The sequence below is a fragment of the Myodes glareolus genome, chromosome 8 (assembly GCF_982192425.1).
Source record: "Myodes glareolus chromosome 8, mMyoGla1.1, whole genome shotgun sequence".
Classification (NCBI taxonomy): Eukaryota; Metazoa; Chordata; class Mammalia; order Rodentia; family Cricetidae; genus Myodes; species Myodes glareolus.
The window spans coordinates 90,016,300-90,024,591 of NC_142033.1; the positions used below are offsets into that span (position 1 = coordinate 90,016,300).

The following is an 8,292-nucleotide window of genomic DNA, read 5'->3' on the forward strand; positions in this document are numbered from 1 at the left end:
TCTAAGGCCTCTGCCTCACCTGGTGAGCATGTGGAGCCATCTCCTGAGGTGACCAACTGGAGAAAATGACAACTTGCAGCCCCCCTCCCCACCCCTTCTCACTCCTCCCCACCCGTTTTCCAGAGGCCCTGGGGGAGAAGGAATGTTCTAGGGCACTCTCATTTCTTCAGCTGCTTCCCTGCCAGATGGACCCAGTTTTACAGCGGGAGAGAGGGGTGGGCAGTTGTTTCCTTCTAAGAGGCATGAATATGACTTTCCACACGCTGACTCATGGGACTGCTGGTGTCCTGGACTTTGGCACATGGTTCTGTCTCTTGCTGACTTGGGGGTGGAGCTGGGGAAGCTGCTTTGATCTAGCCATATAATTTCTTCCAAGACTGGGTCACGTCCCATAAGGACAGTGATTTTCTTCTCCAGTCTGGGCACACACTGAAGTGACCTCTTCCAGCCTCCTCCGGCCTGAGGATTCATCTGGTTACCACTGAAGTCGTTTGGGCTGAGCTGCGGTATTGGGTGGCCTGTCTCGGTGTGCAGAACCAGATGAAAACGTTTATGGTCATTCCAGCTCACCCAGGTACCTCTGACGGTCTTTTTAGCATCATCCAGCTATAGCAGGGACATTTGTCTGAGGCAGTCTTTCGCTTGGATGATTCTGCTTGTTTTCCTCAGCCCGCTGGTTTCCTTTCCTGTTTTCCGTCTTTCCTGGGTTCCATTCACACCAAGCAGAAAGCTTCGTTTCCTCTTAGCCTCACCTCCATATCCAGGGCACAGCAGGCAGCAGGTGAGGGCAGGTCCAGCTGGACAGGCAGTTAGTTAGGCTGCCTATATCATAAGATAAAGGAGATTAAGTGTAGGACAGTGCTCTGTGTCAGAGTCAAAAGATATGTTCTGTTGAATTCCTCGATTAACTTTTGTGTGATAAAATAGCTATAAGTGAGTATACGGGTGAATTCCGGCTTAAAAATTCAAAGAATGCAGATATCTACAGCATAGAAACTGAGAGTCCTTTGCCGGCCCCTCCCTTTTCCCTTCCTTTCTTAGTGTTAATGATAGTGCCTTCTGGACTTGTCATTCTGGGGAGGCGGAAGGCTTATCATCTGGGTGTGGGCACAGCTGTGTGCTGCAGAGCAGTGTTCGGTCAACCAGGAACCACAGGACCATGGTGGCCCTGGGAGGTTCCTTTGCCTAGTGACGCCATAGTGATGCCCTTACTGCAAGTACCTTCTGTGATGTTAGTGCAGTGATGAAACTCTCTAAGGGCGCACCCCCCCAATGCATCCACATAGTGAAACAGCCCATGACTATAGAGTTGGATTGTAAAGACCCGAGTGAATTCTCAGCAGCCTGTCTCCTGCCAATCACAAGCTCTCCTTCATTATCCCCTTCGACATGACATCTGATGGGGGAGGGAGGGAGAGTTCTAAGGAGCCTGAATAGGTGTTCTCATCCCAACACGCGCACACACACACACACACACACACACGTACACACACACACGCGCACACACACACTACACACACGCACATGCGCACACCTGCCTCATATACATACATAAAAATATACATGCAAGTGCATATGCTTTTTAACTATGCCCTGCTATGGAAAGCAGTCCCCTGTGTTCTTGAACTTGCTATGCAGCTGATGCCAGCAATGATCTTCTGAGTCCCCTCACCTCCACTTCACAAATGCTGGGGTAACAGGTTACACCACTATGCATAGTTTATGTGGTATTGGGGATCAAACAGAAACTATGACCTCAGAAGGCCCCAGCCACAACCAGGGACTTTGGAAGAAGGAAGAAATAAAACCAAGGGGCCTGGAGAGATGGCACAGCGGTTAAGTGCACTGGCTGCTCTTCAGAGGTCCTGAGTTCCATTCCCAGCAACCATAGGGTGATGCACAGCCATCTGTAATGAGATCTGGTGCCCTCTTCTGGCGAGTAGTCACACGTGCAGACAAAATACTGTAGACATAATAAATAAATAAATCTTAAAAAAAATAATAAAGTCAAGATCATTGCTGTCGGGGTCCAACCCCAACATAAACTATCTCTCTGGACCGGCATGGAGGCGTGGGAATAATTGAGACACAGTTCACACAGCAATTGGAGGGAGTCTCAGGGTACATTCAAATCCTGACAATAACCTGTGTTTATTCTCAAAACAGCTTTTGTAGCCAAAGGTCAACTGAGGGGGAGGTTCACTAGCATTCTGTTTCCGGGGTAGCAGGACTAAAGTCAAGTCTGCAACTATGGCTGCTCTGTCAGGGAGCTTGGATTAACACCTCTTCCCAGGTGATCTCCAAAATCACAAAGAACGGAGCTGAATGATATCATATTCCGACCCTATCATTTAGGGTAGCGACAGCCCATCTAGAAGGCTCTGTGACCACCTCAGGTGCGAACTATGGCTAGAGAGCCTGGCCGCCATACAATGTAGAAATATGTGGTCTGTATAATATTGCCCCACACATTGTTCTCCTGTCTTCTGCAGTGCCCGCTTCAGTGACTTCCAAGGACCAGCTCTACCTACAACTGGGACAGAGAGGTATAAGTGGTCTGGGAAGGGGAAGTTGGGGCAGAGAGGTATAAGTGGGTCTGGGAAGCGGGTGGTGTGAGACTAAGTGGAAAAGACTCATCATGCCCTATGAGCTTCCACCTTCAGAGATGGTAGGGAAAGCAGAAGCCTGAGTTCGAATATCCCAAGTGCCCAGGCCTCCATCTACACCACAAGTTCCCTGGTGGCACCTGGCTTGGGTATGGACTGCCCCTGGCAAAGGAGCCGAGCAAAATCTTAGGATGCCATCTGTAAATTGTTTCCAATTCTATTTTGGATCAGATGTCCCAAGACAGCGCTTGATTAACACTCCCACTGTCTGCCCTGCGAGGGGGTGAGGGGAACTCTGTTGTATACAGCAGAGTCAAGGGCACGGCTGTAAAGAAACCAAACCTCCAGCTCAAGCATGGCCTTGTTCTTCTGAGATGGGCATCTCAGTGCTCTGACCAAAGACCAGGAAGGCACGCTGTTCTCAGGGTATTAGCAGGCAAACTTTATCAATATAGTCCATAAAAGAGAGCGGAGCCACTGAGAAGAGTGAACATGTTAACTGCTGGTAGACCAGGGCTTTCCACCCCTGGACCGGGATGTGTGCTGGTCGATCTGCCACCAACTAGATACGCACAGGCTTTGTAAAACTCGGGTTTCAATTGATGTAGGTGGCTACTTGGCAAATAGAATATTTTGTCAAGGAAATTGTCCAATACCCTGCCAAGTTAAACCTAACTCATGGCAGAAGCATAAAGCATGACCTCAGAGCTTGCTAGGATCAAATGAATTTATTTGTGAATTTATTAAGGCGTCGGGAAATCATTTAGGCCAGAAAAAAAAACAAAACAAGCTGTTAGTAAGTTAGGTTCTGGCACCAGATTCCATGGTTTTGAACCCTGTCCCTTACCAGTTATGGGATCACAAGTATAAAACAGAGATGCTGTCTGTCACCTATCCCACGGACTGCTGTGAGGGTTAAATGATTAAATGCAATACTCGCACATCCTTAGACCTTTGCCGATGTGTGAGCTACAGGACTACCCTCCTCTTCCCTGTTCTCGCACTGTGTACTGAGTGTCTACTTTAAGTGTGGAGTTCACACTGGAATTTGGTGGTCAGCAAACAACAGATACTGCCAGCCGTCACGGACTGAAAAGAAAACATTGACCGACAATCACAGACAGATACATAAGTGTCTGTCCTGGGTTCCAGAGCCCCGGGGGAGCCACAATGAGTAAAAGGGCCAGGAGAAAGCCACAGATGAAGGATGGCCACAGCAGGCCAAGACGCCTATATATTTGTTCTCGAGGAGTCTTCAGGATAATGTTTCTGAACTCTGTTCCGTGGATCACCAGCCACAGAAAATGCTCTAAGGGTTCACGGCAAAGCAGCTGAAGAAATAGGCACTCTGAACCCCCTTGTGAAGAAGACTCACAGTGTGAGCTCACGGTGTGCATCGTAATTCCAGAGTTCCAAATTCCTGCTGTTGAAGACCAAACAAACCCCACCCCATCCCAGACCCCACCCCATCACACTTTCCGGACACATACTTGGTAAATCAGTGTCCATCAGCAATGAGTGACAGGAAAAGACAGGAGGAATCTCCATGGCACCAGAGATGCTGTAGACGGGCACTGTGTCTGTAGCACCCTGGTAAGAACATTGGGAGGGAAGATGGTCTAGGCTGTTGCAAGCATTCTTGCATGGAGCAGGTGTTGATGTCCAGAGACACCTTGAGAAGGGCTGTAAAGTCTGAGCAAGAAGTGAGAGGCAGTCTAGACAAAGAGTATTTTGGAAACAAAATCCACGGAGCACACTGTCTTCCCTTATTAGAAGGATCTCAGAAAGAAGTCGTCAACTCTCTGGCTTGGCTTGTACCCCTGGAAAGCAGCTAAGACCAGAGAGAGCAGTGTCTGCCCAGTACCCCAGGCTCCCACACAGGCCCTGCAGAACCTGCAGAGAGTAGCTTGTGCTCTTTAGATACTGGGGTCTCTTTCTCCCTCTCCTTCTTCCTTTCCCCCTCCCCTTTCTTCCTCCGTTTGTCTTTCTCCCTCTCCCTTCTTACCCTCTCCCTCTCTCTCCCTCTCCCCTTCTCACTTCCTCTCTCCCTTCCCTTCCCCCTCCCCCCCCTCTTATTTGTAGCAGGTATATAAGCATCTGGGGCTGCAGGCTGGACACCATGCTCCACAGCCCCACTCCCTCTGACAGACCCTGACAACCAAGATGAGAGTTTGCACACACACAAACACACACACACACACACACACACACACACACCTGGTGGTTTCTGCATGTTTCCTATTGCCAGTTAAACCCACCAAAGCAAGGCATGGCAGACAGGAGGGCACTCCCTCTGCCTTTAGAGCAGAAACGCACTGACCTAGAGCTAGTAAGAGAAGTGGTGAAGACCTGCTTGGCAGTGTGAATGGACGTGCGACTACATGTGAGCCAGACACACTGTGTCTGTCATTAAGTGTGCAGAAGATGCCATTCATCCCTGTCCTTGTCGCCCGTGCACACACACACACACACACACACAAAATCCTCCGCAGGACTTCCAGTCAATGCTTTGTCTCGATTCCATGACTTTCTTTAAAAAATATGTTTCATGTGTCTGCGTGTTTTGCCTGCTGTGCATATGTGCCCTACGTGCATGCCCATGGCGTTCAAAAGAGGGCATCAGATCCCTTGGAACTGGAGTTACAGAAGGTTGTGAGCCATCTTGTGGGCACTGGAAATTGAGCCTGGGTTCCCTGCAAGAGCAGCAAGTGCTCTACCTGATGGAGGAGCATCCTCTCCGCGCCCCCTGAGTCAACGTGAGTGACTCTGGTCACCATAGCTCCTGAAAGTCACAGGACTCATGGGCTCCCCTGGGCTCATGATGCCAACACATTCTCTGGCATGCAGCCCTGCCTCCAGCAGAGTTATTTCATTTTGCTTTCCTCTCTTCAACTCTCTCAAAGAAAAAAACTGGGGAAATCTGTCTGAGGAGACCCCAGGGGGCCCTGTGGGTTCAAGAGGAGGTTCCTGCCAGGACTTTCTAGACCCTTGTGGGAGCCTCAAACAGTCTGTTTTGGGTCTCAGAGGATAGTTTACTTTACCCCAGGTAGAAAGAGTATCTGGGTCTGCCCAAGGCCAAAAGATGAGCGGCTGCGTAGAGCCTGCCACGTCCTGCCTGTTTATAGTCTCGGCACAGTTTAAACACGTTGCGTTCTGCCAGAGCCCTGAGAGGAGGGTGCCTAATGAAGAGAGAGAGGCCTCGAGAGGTTAAGTACCTGGAAGTGGCTAGAGTAGGAACTTGGCATAAGCTGTCAGGCTCTAGGACTTGTGCTTTCAGTACGACTCAGCCCGCTTTCCCACCGAGGACCGTTGGTTCTCCCCCAGACATCCCCTTTTGTCTTAGGAGCTAACTGCACACTGGCCAGCAGCTGTGACTGTGGTACAGGCTACAGCGGAAATCGCTACTTCTGCACCTGGTATAGAGCAGACAGTCAGCATTACGGTGAGCTGAGGTCCTGGTGACAAAGGACAAATACATTAAGCATGCTACAGGAGTGCTATGCTCAGGCCTGTTTTCAGGACCTGTGTTCTTTCTGGTTTTGGTTGCCACCGTGCAAATGAATGAAAACAGTTCCGATTGGCTGCTGTTTTACTCTAGTAAGAGCTGGGCTTATAGAGTAGTACTCTGTCGTCAGGGCAGAGGATAAATTTGATTGGTTATTCTCGGCCACACCGTTCCTATGATGCCCCTCACCTCCCTCCCTCACAAATACCGCGAGACTTCCTGATCCCCTAGTGGGTCTTGGCATCGGGGACTTCACTGTCCAGCACCTCCCACCCGACTCTTCACTCATGTCTTCTCTGATACAACTGACTGTGGATGGGGGGGGGGGGGGGGGCAAAGAAACAGTCACTCATCCGTCCCGTTAGCGAGACTGACAGAGACATTCTCTGTGCAGGCTACATATGAAGACATGAGCAAGGGTACTGGTCTCTGACGGGCAAGTAAACATTCTGCCTTTTTTTTTTTTTTTTTTTTTACAAATCTACTTTTATTTATTTACTTTTCATTAAATCCGGGATGGGTACAGCATCACACGGATTCTGTGTCCAATGGCCTTTGCAGGAAGGTTGCTTCGGAATTTGGCACGGACCATGCCGCTGTTCCCATGGGCCCGAGTGACTTTCCCCCAGATCACTCTGGTTTTGTTTGGTTTGCCTCCAGGTGTCACTGTGTTGTTTTTCGCTTTATACACGTAAGCGCATCTCTTGCCCAAATAGAATTCAGTTTCATCTCGGGCATAAACGCCTTCAATTTTAAGAAGAGCCGTGTGCTCTCTCTGGTTCTGGAGACCTCGCTTATAGCCAGCAAACGTGGCCTTGCACCACAGCCTTCCAGACATAGTGTCTTCTAGAAGTCCTGTTCCCAGCAGGCCTCTACAGGCGCCAAGATGGCCGAAAGAGCAGCATTCTGCCTTTTGTTCCAGGTACCAGGGACACTACGTGTGAAAGAGACAAGAGCCAGTGTCTCGTCTGAGAGACCAGCAGGAGCTGAAGAAGGGGCATTGCAAGTTTGAGGCCAGACCACAATGGCTGCTGAGAGAGTGACTTGGTCTTCCCCAGGGATGAACCCCCAGCTGATGATCCGATACCATACCGTCCAGCCTGAAATCCTATACATACCAACAACAGTAAAGGGACTGAGCAGGTTGTATTTACATGCTTACACACATATGTGTGTGACAATAGTAAAGAAAACAAAACTGTGAATCTGAGAGAGTAAGGGGTTGTGGGAAGGGTTGGAGGGAGAGGACATGAGAGAGGTTGGAGGGAGGAAAGAGAAGGGGAATGACATAATTATATTTTCACAAAATTTAAGAAACTCTAAGTTGACAGAATAAATAAGAATAAGCAAAGAGCACAAAGAAAGAATAGGCACAACAAATGACTGAACTAACACGAGTGCCCGGAGGACATTTGAAAATATCTGAAACGTTTCCACCTTCTATAAACCGTGAGAGGATACGCGTGTGTGCATGTGTGTGCTTACTATTGTCAGCTAACGGGTGGAAGCTAAAATTGTGTCAAGTCTTCTTCAGAGAGGTAAAGTCCCCTGGGATAAACATTGTATCTAGCCCGAGATATAAATAAATACTAAGGTTGATAAAACCTGGACTGGATCAACAAATATGATAACACTGCCGGTGAAGCTGAAACCCCACAGGGTAATAGGAACACACTGTAGCCACTGACGGTGAAACCTCAGGATAATAGGAACACACTGTAGCCACTGACAGTGAAACCCCACAGGGTAATAGGAACACACTGTAGCCACTGACGGCCTCACAGGATAAGAGGAACACACTGTAGCCACTGACAGTGAAACCTCAGGATAATAGGAACACACCAATAGCTAGAGAGAACAGCCAATGGTTGAGGACCGCTGTGAGAGTGCACAGGACTTTTGTGGGATGGAGAGAGAGTTCCATTCTAGCTGTAATTCAATAGACTCTTGAATCCCCCAGGTCCTCATAGAAAATGTATTAAACTGGAGTCATGCCAACCTAAACAATAAACGCCAACACTAGTCCCAGTAAAGTACCAAGAGAAGACTCGAGAGAACCTTTAAAATCAGACAGTAGGAAAGTCCATTCCAATTTTAACTCATACCTCAGACACAATAAAACTAAGACTTGATATAAGTATTTAGTGAAAGTTTGAAAAGCATGGAAAGGAGGAATTGTTG

General features: G+C 48.7%; 1 long non-coding RNA gene and 1 pseudogene across 1 annotated transcript; one reads left to right on the forward strand and one right to left on the reverse strand.

The window, feature by feature from the left end:
• The first annotated feature begins 363 nt into the window (after positions 1-363).
• LOC125401279 (uncharacterized) lies at positions 364-7,721 on the forward strand. The gene is made up of 3 exons (XR_007232300.3): positions 364-574; positions 2,493-2,546; positions 7,034-7,721. It is a non-coding gene; the product is annotated as an uncharacterized LOC125401279 (long non-coding RNA).
• Positions 6,594-7,008, reverse strand: LOC125401278 (large ribosomal subunit protein eL33 pseudogene; annotated as a pseudogene).
• Positions 7,722-8,292: the final 571 nt, after the last annotated feature.